We start from the raw sequence: 24,277 nt of genomic DNA on the forward strand, positions 1-24,277 counted from the left end.
GTCCATGCATCGGCTGAGCACCACCCGCCTCATACACCCTGTCTTATCTCGTGTCGCCAACCCAACTGCTCCACTGCCAGAATGAGCTGAAGTCTGAAAATTGCTTAGCAGGACCAGGCAGAGCACAGGACTCTTCTCTTCTGGTTTCACTTGCCAATGACCACTGTCTTGATAATTCCGTGTGGCTGACAGGGTCTTGGTGCTCCAGCCGGGTGTCAGACCTGAGCCTCTGAGGTGGGAGAGCCGAGTTCTGGACATTGGACCACTAGAGACTTCCCGGCCTCACGTAATATTAATCAGCGAGAGTTCTCCCAGAGGTCTCCGTCTCAATGCTAAGACCCAGCTCCATCCAACAGCCAGCAAGCTCCAGTGCTGGACGCCCCGTGCCAAACAACTAGCAAGACAGGAATACAACCCCACCCATTAGCAGAGACGCTGCCTACAATCATAATAAGTTCACAGACACCCCAGAACACACTACCGGACATGGTCCTGCTCACCAGAAAGCCAAGATCCAGCCCCACCCACCACAACACAAGCACCAGTCCCCTCCACCAGGAAGCGTACACAAGCTACTGAACCAACCTTACCCACTGGGGGCAGACACCAAAAAAAACAGGAACTCTGAACCTGCAGCCTGCAAAAAGGAGACCCCAAACACAGTAAGTTAAGCAAAATGGGAAGACAGAGAAATACGCAGCAGATGAAGGAGCAAGGTAAAAACCCACCAGACCAAAAAAATGAAGAGGAAATAGGCAGTCTACCTGAAAAAGAATTCAGAGTAATGATAGTAACGATGATCCAAAATCTTGCAAATAGAATGGAGAAAATACAAGAAATGTTTAACAAGGACCTAGAAGAACTAAAGAGCAAACAAACAATGATGAACTCAATAAATGAAATTAAGAATGCTCTACAAGGAATCAATAGCAGAATAACTGAGGCAGAAGAATGGATAAGTGACCTGGAAGATAAAATAGTGGAAATAACTACCACAGAGCAGAATAAAAAAAGAGAATGAAAAGAATCGAGGACAGTCTCAGAGACCTCTGGGACAACATTAAACTCAGCAACATTCAAATTATAGGGGTCCCAGAAGAAGAAGACAAAAAGAAAGGGTCTGAGAAAATATTTCAAGAGATTAGTTGAAAAATTCCCTAACATGGGAAAGGAAATAGTCAATCAAGTCCAGGAAGCACAGAGAGTCCCATACAGGATAAATCCAAGGAGAAATACGCCAAGACACATATTAATGAAAATATCAGAAATTAAATACAGAGAAAAAATATTAAAGGCAGCAAGGGAAAAGCAACATACAACAGAATCTTCATAAGGTTAACAGCTGATCTTTCAGCAGAAACTCTGCAAGCCAGAAGGGAATGGCAGGACATATTTAAAGTGATGAAGGAGAAAAACCTGCAACCAAGATTACTCTACCCAGCAAGGATCTCATTCAGATTCGACAGAGAAATTAAAATCTTTACAGACAAGCAAAAGCTAAGAGAATTCAGCACCACCAAACCAGCTTTACAACAAACGCTAAAGGAACTTCTCTAGGCAGGAAACACAAGAGGAGGAAAGGGCCTACAATAACAAACCCAGAACAATTAAGAAAATGGTAACAGAAACATACATATCGATAATTACCATAAATGTGAATGGATTAAATGCTCCCACCAAAAGGCACAGTCTGGCTGAATGGATCCAAAAACAAGACCCATATGTATACTGTCTACAAGAGACCCACTTCAGAACTAGGGACACATACTGACTGAAAGTGAGGGGATGGAAAAAGATATTCCATGCAAACGGAAATCAAAAGAAAGCTGGAGTAGCAATTCTCATATCAGACAAAATAGACTTTAAAATAAAGTCTATTACAAGAGACAAAGAAAGACACTACTAATGGTCAAGGGATCACTCCAAGAAGAAGATATAACAATTATAAATATTTATGCACCCAACATAAGAGCACCTCAATACATAAGGCAAATGCTAACAGCCATAAAAGGGGAGATCAACAGTAACACAATAATAGTAGGGGGTTTAACACCCCACTTTCACCAATGGACAGATCATCCAAAATGAAAATAAATAAGGAAACACAAGCTTTAAATGACACATTAAACAAGATGGACTTAATTGATATTTATAGGACATTCCATCCATACAAAACAGAATACACTTTCTTCTCAAGTGCTCATGGAACATTCTCCAGGATAGATCATATCTTGGATCACAAATCAAACCTTGGTAAATTTAAGAAAATTGAAATCGTATCAAGTATCTTTTCCGACCACAACGCTATGAGACTAGATATCAACTAAAGGAAAAAAATCTGTAAAAAATACAAACACATGGTGGCTAAACAATATGCTACTAAATAACCAAGAGATCACTGAAGAAATCAAAGAGGAAATCAAAAAATACCTAGAAACAAATGACACTGAAAACACGATGACCCAAAACCTGTGGGATGCAGCAAAAGCAGTTCTAAGAGGGAAGTTTATAGCAATACAATCCTACCTCAAGAAACAAGAAAAATCTCAAATAAACAGCCTAACCTTAAACCTAAAGCAATTAGAGAAAGAAGAACAAAAAAAAAAAAAACCCAAAGTTAGCAGAAGGAAAGAAATCATAAAGATCAGATCAGAAATAAATGACAAAGAGGGGTTTCCCTGGTGGAGCGGTGGTTAAGAATCCGCCTGCCATTACAGGGGACACAGGTTTGAGCCCTAGTCGGGGAAGATCCCACATGCCACGGAGCAGCTATGCCCGTGCACAACGACTACTGAGCCTGCGCTCTAGAGCCCACGAGCCACAACAACTGAGTCAGCGTGCCACAACTACTGAAGCCCATGCGCCTAGAGCCCGTGCTCTGCAACAAGAGAAGCCATCACAATGAGAAGCCTGTGCACCACAATGTAGAGTAGCCCCCGCTCGCACAACTAGAGAAAGCCCACACGCAGCAACAAAGACCCAACGCAGCCGAAAATAAACAAAAAAATGTGTTTAAAAATAAGAATGAAATGAAACAGAAATGAAGGAAACAGTAGCAAAGATCAATAAAACTAAAAGCTGGTTCTTTGAGAAGATAAACAAAATTGATAAACCATTAGCCAGACTCATCAAGAAAAAAATGGAGAAGACTTAAATCAACAGAATTAGAAGTGAAAAAGGAGAAGTAACAACTGACACTGCAGAAATACCAATCATCATGAGAGATTACTATAAGCAACTATATGCCAATAAAGTGGACAACCAGGAAGAAATGGACAAATTCTTAGAAAAGCACAACCTTCCGAGACTGAACCAGGAATAAATAGAAAATATAAACAGACCAATCACAAGCACTGAAATGGAAACTGTGATGAAAAATATTCCAACAAACAAAAGCCCAGGACCAGAGGGCTTCACAGGCAAATTCTATCAAACAATTAGAGAAGAGCTAACACCCATCCTTCTCAAACTCTTCCAAAATATAGCAGAGGAAGGAACACTCCCAAACTCATTGTATGAGGCCGCCATCACCCTGTTACCAAAACCAGACAAAGATGTCACAAAAAAAGAAAACTACAGGCCAATATCACTGATGAACACAGATGCAAAAATCCTCAACAAAATACTAGCAAACAGAATCCAACAGCGCATTGAAAGGATCATACACCATGATCAAGTGGGGTTTATCTCAGGAATGCAAGGATTCTTCAATATATGCAAATCAATCAATGTGATAAACCATATTAACAAATTGAAGGATAAAAACCATACGATCATCTCAATAGATGTAGAATAAGCTTTCGACAGAATTCAACACATATTTATGATAAAAACTCTCCAAAAGTAGGCATAGAGGGAACCTACCTCAACATAATAAAGGCCATATATGACAAATCCACAGCCAATATCATTCTCAATGGTGAAAAACTGAAACCAGTTCCTCTAAGGTCAGGAACAAAGCAAGGTTGTCCACTCTCCCCATTACTATTCAACATAGTTTGGGAAGTTTTAGTCACAGCAATCAGAGAAGAAAAATAAATAAAAGGAATCCAAATTAGAAAAGAAGAAGTAAAGCTGTCACTGTTTGCAGATGACATGATACTATACATAGAGAATCCTAAAGATGCTACCAGAAAACTACTAGAGCTAATCAATGAATTTGGTAAAGTAGCAGGATACAAAATTAATGCATAGAAATCTCTTGCATATACACTAATGATGAAAAATCTGAAAGACAAATTAAGGAAACACTCCCATTTACCATTGCAACAAAAAGAATTAAATACCTCGGAATAAACCTACCTAAAGAGACAAAAGACCTATACTCAGAAAACTATAAGACACTGATGAAAGAAATTAAAGATGATACAAACAGATGGAGAGATATACCATGTTCTTGCACTGGAAGAATCAACATTGTGAAAATGACTATATTACCCAAAGCAATCTACAGATTCAGTGCAATCCCTATCAGACTACCACTGGCATTTTTCACAGAACTAGAACAAAAAATTTCACAATCTGTATGGAAACACAAACGACCCCGAATAGCCAAATCAATCTTGAGAAAGAAAAACAGAGCTGGAGGAATCAGGCTCCCTGACTTCAGACTATACTACAAAGCTACAGTAATGAAGACACTATGGTACTGGCACAAAAACAGAAATATAGATCAATGGAACAGGATAGAAAGCCCAGAGAAAACCCACACACATATGGTCACCTTATCTTTGATAAAGGAGGCAAGAATATACAATGTAGAAAAGACAGCCTCTTCAATAAGTGGTGCTGGGAAAACTGGACAGCTACATGTAAAGGAATGAAATTAGAACACTCCCTAACACCATATACAAAAATAAACTCAAAATGGATTAAAGACCTAAATGTAAGGCCAGACACTATCAAACTCTTAAAGGAAAACATAGATAGAATACTCTATGAAATAAATCACAGCAAGATCCTTTTTGACCGACCTCCTAGAGAAATGGAATAAAAAAATAAATAAACCAATGGGACCTAATGAAACTCAGAAGCTTTTGCACAGCAAGGAAACCATAAACAAGATGAAAAGACAACCCTCATAATGGGAGAAAATATTTGCAAATGAATCAACTGATAAAGGATTAATCTCCAAAATTTACAAGCAGCTCATGCAGCTCAATATCCAAAAAAAACCAAACAACCCAAGGCAAAAATGGGCAGAAGACCTAAATAGACATTTCTCCAAAGAAAATATATTGATTGCCAACAAACACATGAAAGGATGCTCAACATCACTAATCATTAGAGAAATGCAAATCAAAACTATGATGAAGTATCACCTCACACCGGTCAGAATGGCCATCATCAAAAAATCTACAAACAATAAATACTGGAGAGGGTGTGGAGAAAAGGGAAACCTCTTGCACTGTTGGTGGGAATGTGAATTGGTACAGCCACTATGGAGAACAGTATGGAGGTTTCTTAAAAATCTAAAAATAGAACTACCGTATGACCCGGCAATCCCACCACTGGGCATATTCCCTGAGGAAACCACAATTCAAAAAGAAACATGTGGGCTTCCCTGGTGGCACAGTGGATAAGAATCTGCCTGCCAATGCAGGGTACACGGGTTCGATCAGTGGTCCGGGAAGATCCCACATACCGCGGTGCAACTAAGCCCATGAACCACAACTACTGAAGCCCATGCACCTAGAGTCCGTGTTTCTCAACGAGTGAAGCCACTGCAATGAGAAGCCTGCACACTGCAACGAAGAGTAGCCCCCGCTTGCTGCAAGTAGCGAAAGCCCGCATGCAGCAATGAAGACCCAACACAGACAAAAATAAATAAATAAAGTTAAAAAAAATATTTAAATTTTAAAAAAAAAGATGTACCGCAATGTTCAATGCAGCACTATTTACGATAGTCAGGACATGGAAGCAACCTAAGTGTCCATCAACAGATGAATGGATAAAGAAGATGTGATACATGTATACAATGGAATATTATTCAGCCATAAAAAGAAACGAAATTGAGTTATTTGTAGTTAGGTGGATGGACCTAGAGTCTGTCATACAGAGTGAAGTAAGTCAGAATTAGAAAAACAAATGCTGTATGCTAACACATATATATGGAATCTAAAAAAAAGGGGGGGTTCTGATGCACCTAGGGGCAGGACAGGAATAAAGACGCAGATGTACAGAATGGACCTGAGGACACAGGGAGTGGGAAGGCTAAGCTGGGACGACGTGAGAGAGTAGCATTGACATATATATACTACCAAATGTAAAATAGATAGTTAGTGGGAAGCAGCTGCATAGCACAGGGAGATCAGCTCGTTGCTTTGTGACCACCTAGAGGGGTGGGATAGGGAGGGTGGGAGGGAGACGCAAGAGGGAGGGGATATGGAGATATATGTATACATATAGCTGATTCACTTTGTTATACAGCAGCAACTTACACAACAATGTATAAAGCAATTATGTTCCAATAAAGATGTTAAAAAAACAAAAGTAGCAGTGATGGGAGAAAAATCTATTCTAAAAGAGGTTGGCTGTGTATTAAGAACACACTATGTTCTTTTCCATTTCCGTAAGAAGTTGAGTAAATAGGCAAAGTATTTGTATAACCTTTTTGCCACCATATTGCTTCCTCGAACATAACGTCCTGTCCTAACTGAGCTTTGAGGTGTCGCACAATTTATTCAGGTTATAGTGATTATAAGATTAATCCATCAAAGCCACCTACACAGTAATTCAGAAAAAGAGTGTTCTCGGACCTTTCTTTAATATATACATTTTTACTCTTAATTAGTGCAGTATATGACTTGACAACTCGAGAGTAAATATTTTGAGAGCAGAGGGTGGTTCTTTCTCCCTTTTGTACTCCCAAAGTACCAAACACTGCTTTCTCACAGGCATGAGAATTTTCAATATTTATTAACAACAACTGTCTGAACTTTCTGGTCATTCTCAGATGTGAAAAAGAAAGCAGGCAAGCAATACCTTGGGCCCTGTGGCAGAGCTGATAGCTATCCCCCCAGGATCTATTCTCCCCTTATTACATAGTAACAGGATTTTAGTTAAGGACCTGACTGCCTCTCTAAAGACTACATCTCCCAGCTTCCTCTGCTAATAGGTAAAGCCTCATGACTAAACTGTGACCAACAGAATGTGAGCAGCAGTGATGTGTGCAAATTCAGGATGACGCCCTTAAAGAGAAAAGGCCTGCCTTCCCTTCCCCTTTACCACTCCCCATTAGCAGGAATAAAGGCGTGATGGAAGAAGCTAGAGCAGCCATCTTGACCATGAGGTGGAAGCTGTGTGTTGAGGATGGCAGAGCAACAAGACAGAAGGAACCTGGGTCCTTCTTATGGTGGAGTTCTACACTGCCAAACTAAATTGATAAGTGAGAGAGAAATAAACTTTTATTTTGTTTAAGCCACTGAGATGTTTAGCCTCTCTGTTACAGAGATCAAAACAGTTATGTTTTCAGGAGAATTGTCCATACTTAAAATATGAAAGCAGCTTACCCAATTCCTTCCCAAGAGTTGAATTTTCCACGCCTATTGCATGACATTACTGGATGTTACAGGTTTTGACTGAACCCCCAAATTAGCACTTGGATATGTTCTATTCAGTTCTCGGAATATGAGGAATTTTCCCTTATCTTTAAAATTTTTTTAAAGAAACTATCAGGAATTCCCTGGTGGTCTAGTGATTAGGACTCAGAGCTTTCCCTGCCGGAGCCTGGGTTCAATCCCTGGCTGAGTAACTAAGATCCCACAAGCCAAGTGGTGCAGAGAAAGAAAGAGAGAGAGAGAAAAAAGAAAGAAAGAAAGAAACAAACAAACAAACAACCTTGTTCTATTACACATCAAGTGGGCTGATACAGACCTTAAAAAATACTTCCTAGGGTTTGAGATTTTTTTTTTTTCTGAGACCGTAAAAGCATATAATGCATACAATTCTAAAACCACCAAAGAGATTTAGTTGTTTTTTTTTTTTTTTTTTTTTTTGCGGTACACAGGCCTCTCACTGTTGTGGCCTCTCCCGTTGCGGAGCACAGACTCCGGACGCGCAGGCTCAGAGGCCATGGCTCACGGGCCTAGCCGCTCCGCGGCATGTGGGATCTTCCCGGACCAGGGCACGAACCCGTGTCCCCTGCGTCGGCAGGCGGACTCTCAACCACTGCGCCACCAGGGAAGCCCCGAGATTTAGTTTTGAGAGAGAGAGAGATGGTTCAAAGAACTTGAGTAATCAGGAAAGTAGACCTGCCTATTTTGCAAGCGTTGCTGAAGAGGCAACAAAGATGAGTGAAAAGACTTCCTGTCCCGCTGCAGCAAACCTCCACGTGACCTTGGGGGAGCTACTGCTACTCGCTGATCTCAGCAAACCAGGTGTGGCCTGAATGTTCAGTAATTCCTCTCCAGCTATAAAATGTCGATTTTAGTAAAACGAGAGCAACTTAGTTTCCCAACCTTCAGTTAGACCAAGATAAGCCTGTCTCCAGCTTTAATACTCCAAGCTGAACTGACTTGGTTCTAACTGGCCTATGCAAGATCTGTCTTTGGAGTTCTGTATGAAATTTTCCTGTTTCACGAATGTAAAAATCAGTTGTAAAAAGCAGAAATTCAGTTGAATTTCACGAAGAAAAAGTGAGGCTGCTTTAAGAATACCCGTGAAGCTGAAACACCATGAGGATCTGAAGCAGCTCTGGAGCCTAGCCACATCATCCACCGCCCACTGTATCCCGCTGGATTTGCTTCTCTGCTCTGTTTCATTGTTCTGTTCTCTTACAACTTTGGCTTGCATCGATCTTCTTGTGAGCTGCCCTGTTTCTCCCCATATCACAGCCTATCAGCTTCTGCTCCCACTGTTTACTGCATGAATGCCAAAGGCCCAGGTTATCTTTCTATAACTGGCCATGCCATTGATCGGTGACAAGTCTGCAGACTGGCTGCCATTGTGTCCCACTGCCATCTCTGATCCAATCGCAGTAACCAGGGAGATCTCACACTCCAACCCATGGCTTTCCTACAGCAGAGTCTATAGACAGAGTAAGCACCTTGATGGGCATGCCTAGTGTTCTCTAATGGGATTGTCACTGTGTATACCCTATTTTGAGTTTTAATTAAATTTCAAGGCAGTAGAAAGAGCTTTGGCTTTAGAGTCTGGGCTCTAGGGGAATATGGACCCTCTCAGCCTCTGCTTCTTCATCTGTTGGGTGGGGATCATCATTCCTGCCTATATTATTCAGATATCTCCAGAGAAACAGAATCAACAGGCGATAGATAGATAGATAGATATGGAGAGAGATTTATTTTAAGGAATTGGCTCACATGATGGTGAAGGCTAGCAAGCCTAAAATTTGTAAGGCAGGCCAGCAAGCTGGAAATTTGAGTAAGAATTGATGTTGCAGGCTTGAGTCTGAATTATGCAGGGCAGCAAAGAGAAACTCAAAGAAGTTTCTATGTTGCAACCTCGAGGATAATTCCTTCTTCTTCAGGAAACATCAGTCTTTGTTCTTAAGGCCTTCAACTGATTGGATGAGGCCCATCCAGATTACGGAGAGTAATCTGCTCTACTTAATGTCAACTGATTGTAAATGTTAATGATATTCAGAAAATAAAAAACTTTACAGTCATATCTACACTAGCATTTAACCAGACAACTACTTACCATAGTCCAGCCAAATTGACACATAAAATATAAAATTAACCACCACACTGCCCTTCCTGCCTCACAAGCTGCTTAGGGAGGCATCATTCTTACATATTTTATTTATTGCTACATACTTCCAGGCACACATTTGACACAAAAATATACTTTGTGAGTGTACAATGTGGTAACACTTGAAGCTCGCAACAATTGTCCATGCTAGGCTCTGAGCACTGTGATTTGGGAGAATGGATTTTTGAGCCCTCTGCTGTCTCACTCAGTTACACCTTAACCTCACCATTAAATTAATACGGTAGCCCAGCAATTCTACTTCTAGAAGTTATTTCCACAAATATACTCACACAGACGCAAAATGACTTAAGGACAGTTATTCATCACAGCATGGTTTGTAAAAGCAAAGAGTGGAAACAACCTAAATGCCCATCAATATAGAGTTTGGTTAAATGAACTTAATGGAATTTTAAAAATAAGGAAGCTCCTTACGTACTGATGTGGAAAGGTCTACAAGACAGATAATCCATTAGCAAGAAAAGCAAGGAGCATAATGACGGATAGAATGTTACCAATTGTATAAATGAGAGAAAAGAAAGAATACTTAAGAGATGTCCTTAGGGCTTCCCTGGTGGCGCAGTGGTTGAGAGTCCGCCTGCCGATGCAGGGGACATGGGTTCGTGCCCCGGTCCGGGAAGATCCCACATGCCGCAGAGTGGCTGGGCCCGTGAGCCATGGCCGCTGAGTCTGCGCGTCTGGAGCCTGTGCTCCGCAGCGGGAGAGGCCACAACAGTGACAGGCCCGCATACCGCAAAAAAAAAAAAAAAAAAAGAGATGTCCTTATTTGTGCATAATACATACCTGTAAACGTATATAAGTTAATCATACTGCAGAGGGGAACTGGATGGCTGGGAGATGGATGTGGGAACAAGACCTTTTACTGTATATCCGTTTCTACCTTTGCAATTTTTAATCACGTGAGTACACTGCTGATAGAAAATTAAATTTAAAAAATAAAGAAAATGAGTTCAACTAGTACTTGATATAAAAATAAACAGGAAAACAAATGGGTTTTCTTTAAGTTTTCTCTTAACTAACTTCTACCTGCTTTTGAACGTCATGTCATCTCTTCTGGGGTCTGAGAATAACTATCTCACAGAATGAGATATACTGAGAAGACCAATGCAGGCTCAGTTTCCAGAAGACGAAGTCCTAAATTTTAGATTTGGGGATTGATGTTTGGCTTGTAACAGATTTTCCTCTGAAGGAAGAAAAGAAAGACAGAGAGCAAAGGGTTAGCTCGGAGGAATTCCAGGAAAGTGATCTGAGTAAGAAGCAGCAGGGAAAGGTTTTTGAGAAGATGGCCAAAACACATCAGCCCAAACATAACAAGAACTCAAAAAAAAAAAAAAAAAATCCCATGTTATTTAGTTGAAAGACAGAATTCCAATGCTTTTTTTTTTTCTTTCTTTTCTTTTCTTTCTTTTCTTTTCTTTTTTTTTTTTTTTTTTTTTTTTTTGCATGCAGCCCATCAGAACTAAAACAAGTAGTGAACCAGAAGAAGACTTCAGACAAGGTCATAAAAGGTATATCCTTAGAAAGCCAAGCTTGCAAATCCAGCCAACTCTCAGTTGGCCAGAGGTTGGCAGTTCAATCTGTGAATCCAGACCAATTCATCTCTTTCACAGCCCTGCTGTCTGCTTTTTAACACTTCACTGACTCCCTCAAGCCTGGGATGAAGCAGAAAAAGAAAAATCATATTTCACCCAGGAATTTAGATTATCAGGGCTTTTTTTTCTCCTTTTGTCTGTAAACTGATATTCCTCTAGATCACAATCTCCATTCACCAGATGTTGTGGTCTGTTTCTTTCTGTATCAGTCAGGTTATACTAGGTTACACGGCAGTAGCTGACAGCCCCAGATATCTTAAAAAGCTTAAAACAATCGCTTATTTCTCAATCATGCAAAGTATACTGCCAGTTCTGGCACCTTCCAGGTAGCTGTCCTTGGTGTTGCAGCCTGTATCACGTCCTACTTGCATGACCGCCGTAGGAGAGGAAGCAAGAACGTGGAGAATCACTCATCAGTTCTTAAGCACTTCCACCCAGAAGTGGCCTACACCTCTTCCATTCACATCTCAGGGACAAAAAGATCACATGAGATGTCCATCCTCAGAGGCTGGGGAAGTGCAACCTTCCTGCCTGAAGGAGGGGAAGCAGGAATATTGGGAGGCAGCACTCGTGGCTTCCACACCTGCTTTGCTCCCAAATATGAGAAGCTTTGTTATTGTTTGGTTTTCGGTTTTGGAAACCCCAGCCGTGTCTGGAGTTGTATCCAGACGCTTAGGGGTGAGAGTACTTGAATGAATTATCTTGTGAAACACCAGTCTGGCCACGCTTGTCCCACTTATTCTCTGACACAACTTACTTTTTGAAAGCTACCCTCCAGACACAAAGGTGACCCTCGGGGCTCCATCAACAGTGCACATTCAATAGGTTTCCACCATAATGAGCCATTCTCATTTCTTTTCATGACTCTTCCTTGTAAATAATGCCAAGTACCTATAAAGCTAGAGAGTCTTTTGTGGTTTTGGAACCAAGTTTCAAAATGTCTAAACTGATAAGATCATTAGAAAACATTTCCATTTCAACCACTGCACGTGTTAACAGATCAGAAACTTGAGGTCCAGGAATGAAGTGCCTTACTCAAAAGCACAAAGCTAATTCACGGGTGTTAAGTTGTAACTGTGTAGTTATTTGTTACACAGCAATAGAACACTAATACAAAGTTGTAGTCTCCCAAGGGTATTTCTATTTTAGGTAAAAATTAAGACCTAAAGCACTAAAAGCAATAATAAGACCTTGACATCCCACAGTCACTATCACATGTAATTCAAAATAAAATGTTAGTTTTTGAAATTACACATACCTTACATGTATGGGATAATTAAAATAAGTTCCTTACAGATTTTCTGATTTCAAAAGTCTGGATCATTCTATCAAAATAAAATTTTTCTCCTTTCTTTTTTGGTACGAAGATAATCTGTTGATTTTTAAGATAACCCACGATTGACATTTAAGAATACTTAAATTTAAAAGTAAACATCTTGGTACATATATACAATGGAATATTACTCAGCCATAAAAAAGAACAAAATAATGCCATTTGCAGCAACATGGATGGATCCAGAGATTGTCATACTGAGTGAAGTAAGTCAGACAGCAAAAGACAATTATCACGGAATCTAAAATAAGGGAACAAACGAACTTATCTATAAAACAGCAATAGAGTTACAGATGTAGAAAACAAACTTACAGTTACCAGGGGGTAAGGTGGGGGGAGGGACAAATTGGGAGATCGGGACTGACATATACACACTACTGCACATAAAATAGATAACTAATAAGGACCTACTGTATAGCACAGGGAACTCTACTTAATACTCTGTAATGACTTATATGGGAAAAGAATCTAAAAAAAAGAGTGGATATATGTATATGTATAACTGATTCACTTAGCTGTACATCTGAAACTAACACAACATCGTAAATCAACGATACTCTGATAACAATTAAAAAAAAGATAAATAAATAAAATAAAAAGTAAGCCTACAATTATGGAATTTCAGAAATCGGGATAGGAATGGGGGTGCAGGGGTGGTCGGGAAAGTGACCCTTCCCTGGGGTCCAGAAACCACGTCAGTTTCAGTTATCCTCCCAGTCAGCAGCCCAGCACCCTGGGTGACCAGGCTTCACGGCAGCAGGACTGGAGTAGGTGGCCCCTTTGGGTTTTCTCACTCCTGCCTCACTTTTGACTGATGTGCTTATTGCCATCCCCTCTGGCTATGTCAGGAAGCTAAAAGGATTGATCAGATGTCATTAGGACCAGAGGTGAAGCCACACTGGGGTTACCTCTGAGTGGGGAGAAAGCCGGAAGGCCAGAGGACTGCTCAGGGCCCAGGGCCTCCAGGCTCAGCTGCGGGCTCCCAGCCAGCACCCCACTACAGACAGACCTCAAGCTCCTTAGGCAACTTCCCCCTTCAGGGCAACCACTGGCACACCCCTCACAGACACTGTTTACAGAGGGGTGACTGGGGACGAAGCAGGAGGACAGAAATTGAGGGAGTAGGTGTCACACCTGGATGAGAGAGCAAACTTCAGGTCACCACAAGGCAGAAATCCAGTTCTACACACCATGAGCATCTGCAGAAGCCAATAGGGCCTCCCTCAAAGCAGTCCCGTTGAGGGTAAGAGCAGTGGCCTTGACAGGCTGCCTCCAAATCCCATGGCATCATTGGCTACCTGTGACCCTGGGCAAGTTACCTAACTTCTCTAAGCGTCTGTTACCTCATCTGTAAAATGGGGGTGAAAAGAGTAGCTCCAACATTAGGTGATTTTGAGAATTAAATGACTTAGAACATATAAAGTGCTTGGTCTGCTGTCTGGCAGACAGAAAATACTCAAACCTCTGTTACCAAGGCGCTCTCTTTCTAACCTTTGGTAAACTTGCTCTCACCATGGAAGAAAAGAACCGCCATCCTCCAACCTCCCTTCCACCCCTGACCTCACTCCCAGCAAGAGCCTTGCTCTTTACCCACTTCCCTTGCTTACAGCATGAAGGCAGGCACCGTAGTTGAAGTTTACTCTGTGTTTGGAGGAAGCAGCCTTTGCCGTTGCTTCAGTCCTGTTTTTCGACTTCAGCCACCGGCTCCCACTTCAGCTTGCCATGAGTTGCCTCCAGGGCAGCAGGCAACTGATGTGGGCAATTGGGTTTTTTTCCCCTTAATTTGGGGTCAGAGGCAATAGCTTCTTTTAAGCAATGAAAGCATAGCTCTAACTGTTCTCAATGGGGAGGAGGTCTGGACTCAGTGTGAGGAGAGGTTGTCTCTCCCCATTCCAAGTTTCCCAGGCAATGAATCTGCTTGGAGGTAAACATGGTCAGCCCAGTTCTGCAGAAACGTGCAAGCCCTGTGTGCTAACGCCCATCTGGAGAGAGGAAAACACAGATCCTGCCCTGCCCGAGGCAGTTAGCAAAACCCAGGCCAGCACTGTGAGCTACAACAAAGGCAGTGAGTTGAAAAAGAAGAAACGGAGACAAAAAGAATGTGATTTAAGCTATATGGTCTTTATTTAAAGAGGTGTCCATCTAGCTGCTTTGAAACCAATATGGAGTAGGGTGATGGAAACACAACCCCAGCCAACTTTCTTTTTCTTTTTTTTTAAATTGGGGTAGAGTTGCTTTACACTGCTGTGTCAGTTTCTGCTGTACAGCAAAGTGAATCAGCTATACGTATACAGAGACCCCTTCTTCTTTGGATTTCCTTCCCACTTAGGTCACCACAGAGCACTGAGTAGAGTTCCCTGTGCTCTGCAGTAGGTTCTCATTAGTTACCTATTCCCAACCAACTTTTGAAGCTGATTCACAAAGCTGCATCACACTGGAGAGAAAATACTCAGAAGGTCTCTAAATTCACAGTTCAAAAGTTACATTCCCAAACTTCCCTGGTGGTCCAGGGGTTAAGAATCTGCCTGATATGGGGATGTATGTATATGTATAGCTGATTCACTTTGTCATACAGAAGAAACTAACACACCATTGTAAAGCAATTATACTCCAATAAAGATGTTAAAAAAAAAAAAAAGAATCTGCCTGCCAATGCAGGGGACATGGGTTCGATCCCTAGTCCAGGAAGATCCCATATGTGTGGGGCAACTAAGCCCGTGTGGCACACCTACTGAGCCTACGCTCTAGAGCCCGCAAGGCGCAACTACTGAGCCCATGCGCCACAACTACTGAAGCCCACACGCCTAGAGTCCGTGCTCAACCATGAGAAGCCACCGCAATGAGAAGCCCGTGCGCCGCAATGAAGAGTAGCCCCGCTCACCACAACTAGAGAAAGCCCGCAAGCAGCAACGAAGACACATCGCAGCCAAAAAAAAAAAATTACACCCCTTGGTCAACTTTCTAGCTTATTTTTTGGAGGTGCCATCTCCTCTGAGCCCTTCTGCTCTGGATAAGATGAAAATAGAAATAGGGATTCCAGCGTACTTTTGATTCCCACAGGGCTGGTCTAGATGGCCCTAACGAACTCCAAAATTTCAGAGTACAGTTGTCTGTCACTCAGAGTCACAGATGGAAAACTTAGACTCCAAAACCCTCCATGGATGAAACCAAACAGCAGATACATTATCTGAGCAACATGAAGTCAGGGAATTTTTTTCTCCTTTCTTTTTCAGTGTAGAATCATCCTGTCATCTCAACCTCATGGCTATAACCTGGAGAGCCATTTAGTCGGAAATGTGCTGGTTCCATCTGTCCACGAAGTGGTAGTAATAGGCTCTTTCCCAAAGGGAGCAACAGCAAGAATGGAAACGTAATTTATTTTTTATTGCTGAGTTGGGCTTTTTCAAACAAATAATTTTTTCAAAGATATGCAGACATATCTTTAATAGATTTTTCTGACATTTTATTTGTTGAAAAATTTCCATGCCCTTGCATAATTTCAATTATTCAGTGGAAAACAGTTTGGGGAATTGCTTCCAGTCACTTATTCAGCCCTTTGAATAAGCCATATTTATTACTTGAATTGATTATGTTGTCCATTTGGAGATTAGCTCAGATGAACGGGGATTAGGAGAGAACACATTTCAGATCGTCACACAGGGGCCCTTTGCTTCTCCGGAGCAGCTCAGAGTCTGGCCTTGCAGGCCCCTGGGGTCCTTGTGGAGAGGGAGGGCGTCATCGGGGGCGCCGTGTCGCTGAACACACAGCAGCTGCAGGCAGCAGAGCTTTGTTGAGTCACAGAACACAAGAAACCTGGAGATGGCCGATCACTGGCCCTGGTTCGGGGTATCGACAAAGCCCCAGGCCGACGTCTCAGGATGTTTTTTAACCACAAATGACTGCTGCAAATCAAGTCGTCACATCCACGAAGAGTCCAAGGGGAAGGACCGCTTCTGCACAGTCTGGCTCTTTTAATTAGAAAATCACAACCTTTTCCAGAAGCCTCCAGCTGGCGTCCACGTACCTCCACTACCACCCTTGGTCCAAGCTACCGTCTTATCACCCCCATTACATTCTAGTTTCTCTCCCACCTTCTTCCCCTTACCCCCTTCTGTCTTTTCTCCATATAACCAGAGGGAGCACATTCAAGTGAAAATCAGATCACACCACAGCTCTGCCCTGAACTCCAGTAGCTTCCCCACACACTCTAGAGTAAATTCCAAACTCCTCAGAGGAGCTGAGAAGCCCACATGATCTGGCCATCTCCTTCCCTCTCTGACCTCTCCCCACTGCACAATCTTTGCCCACTCTGCTCCAGCCACACTGGCTCCTACTATTTTAATAAGGTCAGGCTTCCCACCTTGGGGCCTTTGCACCTGCTGTTCCCTCTGCCTAGCATGCTGTTCCCTCTATAACTATACAGTTGGCTCCCCAACCTTCTGCAACCTTTGCTCATGTTTCAACTTTGTGGAGAGAACTTCCCTGACCACACTATTCATAAGTCCAACTTCCCTTCCCCCATTCCCTTCCATGTTTTATTTTCCTGTTTTTGCATAGCATTATCTAACATATCTACCTATTTATCTTTTTTTTATCTGTCTCCCCCAGTGACTAGAACAGAGCCTGGCGCATATTAGCTGTTGAGTAACACATGGAAGCATGAAAGAATGAATGGGACAGAACTGGTTTGCAAGGCCTCTACTAGCAAGTATTTATGTGGTACTCTGGCCTCTAGAGCAACAGCAAAAGCCTATCAGGAGAGAGGGGTCTAGGAATGACTTTTTTTTTTTTTTGGCCACGCCATGCGGCTCGTGGGATCTTAGTTCCTAGTTCCCCGACCAGCGATCGAACCCAGGCCCTTGGCAGTGAAAGCGTGAAGTCCTAACCACTGGACCTCCAGGGAATTCCCTAGGAATGACTTCTGAGTGGTCGACAAATAGCGAGCACCATATATATACACCAGCCCTTCTCCATTAAGACAAATTCACAATCTGCAACTACGTGTGAATGACGGTAGCAAAACTGATCAAATTAATTCTGGTTTTTCTTACTAAGTGAGGATTCCAAAGGTTAGTTAGTGTATTTAGGGGAAAAGAGAAAAAAATAAAAACAGGTCATAGGTCTTGATAGACATATTATGTGTTATTCATTCTTTAAATCCTCAAAACAGCCCCGGAGGAAAGCAGAGTTAGGAGACATTGGGTGATGTGTTCACAGACCCTCAGCGGGGGTGTGATGCTGGGGGTTTTAGCCTCCAGCGAAGGTGCTGGACACCCCATGGTGGAGACGCGCACTGTCTAGCCGAAGTCGTCAGCCGCAGGTGGCTATGGAGCGCTTGAAATGTGGCTGGTCCAACTTGCGATGCGGTGTCAGGGCAAATACAGTACATGCCAGATTTTGATGACTCAACAGGAAAAAAAATGTAAACTACCTCACTAATACCTTTTCATACTGATTACATGAAACTAGTTTGGATATACTGGGTTGAACAAAATGTGTGATTAATGTTAATTACACCTGTTTGTTTTTACTTTTTTAATGTGGCTACCAGAAAATTTTAAAACATATTTGTGGCTCACGTTATATTTCTGTTGGACAGAATGGACAATTCATCACACTATACTGTCATTATTTGTTTTATCTCTGTCTCACCCACCAGACCAGGAGCTCAAGGAGAACGGAAAGAGTGCCTTCCAATGCCCAGACAGAGGCTTTATGGTAAGTATTCCACAAATGCCTGTTGAATGAATGAAGCTATGACAAAAAAGAAAACAACTACAGCTATTTAATGATTCTGAAATAATTAAAATTCACTTGGAATTATATGCTATGAATTGCTATTGAATTGACCACTAATCTGTTGGGTGTGGAGATGAATTTCAATACATATATGGTTGGTTTGTATGTCCATATATTCTCACAGACATAGATAAAATGAATATTCCAAAAATACACTGAACCTTATGCATGTGAACCTGAGCTTGCACATTCACCTTGTGGGTGAGTTAGGCAGGCTACTAACTTATAAAATGTTATAAGTGATTTTTGCCCTTTCTCAGAATTTGACTGTGTAGTCGGCTCTTCCATCTACTTCCTTGCTACCCAATGGCTGATCCAAGGGAGCATCACCTGGGAGCCTGTTAGAAATGCAGAACTTCTGGTTGCACCCCAAAGTTACTAAATCAGAACAAGAACTCTAGTCAATTGTATGTGCATAGAATTTGAGAGGCCTGAGCTATGTGTTTTTGCTTCTCAACTCTAAGGAGAGGGCCACCTGGGAACTTGACTATCGTTCCTTTCCATTTTTCACACCTCTTTTTGCTACAAATGGTTGAACATTCACTCTGTGGAAGATGCTATCCTAGGCCCGGAAATCCAAGGATGAACTAGGCACATGGCTCTTGGTTTTGTGGCTTGTGTCTCCCGTTACTGAGCTCTCACTCTTTGTGGGACAGCTGGATACACCAGGTACTGGAGCTCCAGTGAGCGCTACAGGAGGGCGGACTGGAGTGAGAAGGCAGAAAGAATAGAATGGCCCCATGTCTGCAGTGAACCTGGAGACAGCTGCTTCATGCTCTTGCATCTGAGCGTGTCCAGAGGAAAGGAAGCAGCCAACACTCTTCTTCTTCCCAAGAAAAAAACTTCCCCAGAATATGCCCGTTTCCATAGAGACCCAAGAACCGGCAAAGTCTCCATCAGCTTTCCGGTCCCCAGGCTCCCGTGCAAGCGAGCTAATTCCCCTTTGTCTGGGTCTCTGGGATAGCGTGAGTTTTCTTACTCTGGGGAAATGCAGGGTATTTTAGTCACAGCTGCATGTTCCTGGAGAGCAGGATCAACTCAAACTCCATCTCAGCAGCAGCCCTCAGACACTCTGTGGCTGGCGAATCACGCCGCAGTCTCAATGAACTCTCACCCAAACAATCAGGAAATTCACCTCCCAGATTTCTTTTCCGCTATTTCTATAATTACAATTGCATCCACTTCATCAATCAAATTTCTTGAGCACCTTTGATGGTTACTATAAAGAATACAGAGATTGTCCTTCTTAACAAGAGAAACTGATGTCTAAACTAACAGAGCTTAAAACTTTCCCATGGCTCCCGTTGGCTCAAACATGGAAATTATTTCACAAACTCTTGGCCTGCCAGGCTCTGTGTCCTGGGCGGGCCCCTGGCTCACATCCCCTACCTCTTGCCTGCTCTCAGCACTCCAGCCTCGCTGGAATGTTCTTCCCACCTCCCACCTCCTCTGCCCCTCTTTTGACCTAGTAAACTCCTTTCATCCAGATCACAGCTCAGGAAAAAAAAAAGGGGGGACTTCCCTGGCGGTCCAGTGGTTAAGACTCCACACTTCCAATGTAGGGGGTGTGGGTTCGATCCCTGGTCGGGGAACTCAGATCCCACAGGCCAAGAGGCCAAAAAAAAAAACAACAAAAAAAAACACCGCAGCTCAGAGATCACTTCCTCAGGGAACCTTCCAGGTGCCCAGAGGCTTGCATTATCTGGGTTCCTGTCCTGTGCTCATGGAGTCTTTCTCCTTCCTTACACTCTCTTCCCTCATTCCTTACGGTGTGTGCCTCTTTCCTGACTGATTCAGACTTTATTCTATAGACTATGGGACTCTGAAAGTTTTCAAGCAAAGGAGAGATAAGATTAAAGCTAGGGGACGATAAATTCAGCAGTTGTGGGCAGAGTATATTAAACAAAGGAAGACATTGCATGCACAGGGAAGAGACTGGAATGGTTATCAATTAAATGCCAGGCCTGGGGCTGTTCTTAAAGTATTATCTTATTGGTTCTTCATCATATATCTATGAGGGAGGCTTTGCTGTCCCCATTCTTTAGTTGAAGAGACTGAGACCAAGAGAGGTTTAATAACTTGCTCAAGGCCACATAGCTGGAAGGCCCAGGCCTGCCTGGCTCCTCTAAGCACCTGCCTTCCAGGGAAGCTATTGTGAAAGTTCCTTTATGAGAAGGTAGTAGAAAGGAAAGAACTGACCTGACAGAGATTATAGGGGAAAATCAACAGAATTTATTTATTTATTTATTTATTTTTAATTTAATTTTTATTTTGCGGTACGTGGGCCTCTCACTGTTGTGGCCTCTCCCGTTGCGGAGCACAGGCTCCGGACGCGCAGGCTCAGCGGCCGTGGCTCATGGGCCCAGCTGCTCCGCAGCATGTGGGATCCTCCCGGACCGGGGCACGATCCCGTGTCCCCTGCATCGGCAGGCGGACTCTCAACCACTGCGCTACCAGGGAAGCCCCAACAGGATTTATTGATGATTATGTGTGGGGATTGGAGTATGAGAGAGGAATTCATCCAAGATGACTGAAGTTCTCTGCGGGTCACTAACTTCTGGAAGCATTTCTGACACGTCTCCCTTGTGTTCCCTTGGCACTTTGTGTATCCCCCTACCCCTGCAGCAGAGCACTCTTCATAGAGTTTTACAGTTCCCAGTCTGTTTGCCTGTCTTCACCATCAAGGCCATGTCTATGCAGTCAGGGAAGCAGACAGCCTGAAAGTGCTCAGTGAAGACTTGCTACATGAATACAATGAACAAAGGATTGGGAGAGTGAGGTTGCCAACAACACATTCACAGAGGGAAGTGCCTGGAGCAAAACGCCCAGGATCAGCCAGCCAGAGCAGGCGTGTTTGCCTGTGAGGACATTTGTGACTTAATCCCACTAAAGAAGAGGACTTTTCCAGGTGAGAGTTAGGTGACTGGATGGGGCAGGACTGCAGCATCCAGCCTTAGAGGGGACAGAGCTCAGTATGTCCAAGGCTACATACAGAGCCAAATGCTGCAAACCTCAGGGTGCCTCTTGGAGATTTGTTCTTTGGTAGATTTGGCATTTGAAGAACAATCTATGCCACAACTTGTGAAACTTTAACAGCATGAAGGATTGGTTTCCCTTGAGAGTTTGCAAGCGTGCTCTTTGGAAAGAGAATCCACAGGTTGGCTCTTAAAATGGCATCTGCCTCAAACTTTCTCTGTTCCCCATGTAGGGAAGGATCAAAGAGTCCCTCGGACCTGTGATCACCACTCTGTTCCCTCTGGAAGTTGCAAAATCTCTTCCTCACACTCCAGGGGAGTCTCAATATCTCCCCGACATCTTTCTGTGTCAACTGTAGACAACGTCTCCATTACCTCCTGAACAAACCATGGGTGGCAGTCACCTCCTTCTAATCTGCTTCCAGTATTTTTCCCCTCCTCACCTCCCTCTCCACGCTATTAGTAGGTAAGTTTTTCCAAACACTGGTCAGGACTCAGAGCAGAAAGCACAGTGCCTTAAGCTGGCATTCAAGACCCTCCATGCTGTGCCGGTCACCACCCTCCCTGGACTTAGCTTCTCCTGACCCTCTCTTCATGTTCACCGGCCACAGTCAAGCCAATTCCTAGTTCCTCCCAAAACCCGTCTTCTGCTTTCCAGCCATATGGTCACTCCCAGCCCATAATGTCTTCTCTCCAAGTACCCTGTCAAAATCCTACTGGCCTTCCAGAATTTGCTCAAATGCCACTTCCTCCCTGAAACTGATCCCAACTGTCTCAGTGAAAACTAACCCTTTACTTTGAGTAGATTCCCATAGGACCTCCTTTTCATCACTTATGAAATTTTTCAGAAGATTGTCTGATATTGGAGCTAGTTCCATGAAAGTTAGTGAGAGTAGCCCCATTGCATGATGGTCTCATTTTTGTGTCATAAAGTTCGTTGGTAAATAGCAATCTGCTCACACTCTGCACATCTGTGTGTTGTTCTGGCATTCTCTGCAACCTAAGTTTCTGTAGTTAGTGACCCTAATTAAAACTATTAGCATATCAAAGGAATTTTTTTAGAAAAACAACAATAATTACCTTTAAAATTTTCACAATTTGTTAACATTGTCAAGCTCAATAAACACTGTTTTTTTCTGCTTACAAGTCTTTCAGAAAAAGCTTTGAAATCCCAAGTGAGTGGAAATAGAATGGGTGACCATTTTTCCACTTTTTTTCCTTTTCTTCTTTCTCCTTTCTCTAGTAAGAAAGAGAGTCCATAAAGGTTTTAAGGGCAGCCGACTCAAAAACTCATTATCAGTTGTTTCCTCCCTCTTGAATAATTCTCAGCTTGCAAGAATATGCTAGAATCTCCATATTTAACAATAATCTCCATATTTCTCTTAACCTAGTCCCCTCCTCCAGAAGTGGCACCAGCAAAACTTCTCAGAAAGAATTGTTCATATACGTTCTATCTCTACTTTTTCATTGCCTAGTCTCTATTTTTAATTAAATTTATATTTATATGGTGTTATAAAAATAAATTCATTGTGGGAAGTTAGAAAATACAGATGAGCTCTGAGAAAATTAAAAGTATCCATGTGGCGGATGCACCTAGAGATGATCATACTAAGTGAAGTCAGTCGGAAAGAGAGACAAATACCATATGGTATCACTTATATGTGGAATCTAAAATATGACACAAATGAACCTGTCTATGAAACAGAAACAGACTCACAGAAATAAAAAACAGGCTTGTGGTTGCCAAGGGGGAGGAGGGGAGGGGGAGGGATAGACAGGGAGGTTGGGATGAGCAGATGCTATTATATAGCAACTATTATATAGAGGATGGATAAACAACAAGGTCCTACTGTATAGCACAGGGAACTATATTCAATGTCCTGTGATAACCCATAATGGAAAATAATATGAAAAAGAATGTGTATATATATATGTATATGTATAACTGAATCATTTCACTATACTCAATTTAAAAAAAAAAGGATGAGGGCTTCCCTGGTGGCGCAGTGGTTGAGAGTCCGCCTGCCGATGCAGGGGACACGGGTTCGTGCCCCGGTCCGGGAAGATCCCACATGCCACGGAGCGGCTGGGCCCCTGAGCCATGGCTGCTGAGCCTGTGCGTCCGGAGCCTGTGCTCCGCAACAGGAGACGCCGCAGCAGAGAGAGGCCCGCGTACCGCAAAAAAAAAAAAAAAAAAGGATGAGAAAAAGTATCCATGTGGGGAAACTGCTAAGCACATGGTAAACTGCATTTCCCAGCACCCCTTGCAGTTCAGGGAAACACTTACATTCCATTGGTGAGTGAGACACATCATTTCTTCTCACTAATGTGAATGGTAGTAATATGTTCTACTTATTGGCATGGGCCACAAAACCCCCATGTATACTCCTCTATGCTCTTTCCTCTTCCTGTAATATATAAAAGCTATGACCAAGTGGAATTTATCCCAGGGATGCAAGGTTGGTTAAACACTGGAAAACCAATTAATGTAATACATCATATATAGATAAAAACAAAAATTTCATGATCATCTCAAAGACACAGAAAAAACAGTTGATGAAATCCAACACTCTTTCAGGATAAAAACAGACAACAAGCTAAGAACAGAAGGGAATATCCTCAACCTGATAAAGGGCACCTATGAAGATCCCAGAGCTAACTTCCTACTTGCTGGTGAAAGACTGAAAGTTTTCCTGCTGAGATCAGGAAAAAGACAAGGATGTCCATTCTTGCCCACTTCTATTCAACCTTGTACTGATGTTCTAGCCAGGGCAATTAGTCCATTTGAGACGCTATTTTAAAAAATACCACAGACTGGGTGACTTAAACAACAAATATTTATTTTTCAC

The 24,277-nt window shown here is 42.5% G+C and overlaps 1 long non-coding RNA gene across 1 annotated transcript in view; it reads right to left on the reverse strand.

The window, feature by feature from the left end:
• LOC117203919 (uncharacterized) overlaps nt 1-24,277 on the reverse strand; it is a 131,858-nt gene that overhangs the window by 86,635 nt on the left and 20,946 nt on the right. Inside the window, exon 3 of the long non-coding RNA XR_004486881.2 lies at nt 14,262-16,424. This is a non-coding gene — a long non-coding RNA (uncharacterized LOC117203919). The remainder of the gene's footprint in view (nt 1-14,261; nt 16,425-24,277) is intronic.

Source organism: Orcinus orca, chromosome 7 (genome assembly GCF_937001465.1).
Source record: "Orcinus orca chromosome 7, mOrcOrc1.1, whole genome shotgun sequence".
In the NCBI taxonomy this organism is placed as follows: domain Eukaryota; kingdom Metazoa; phylum Chordata; class Mammalia; order Artiodactyla; family Delphinidae; genus Orcinus; species Orcinus orca.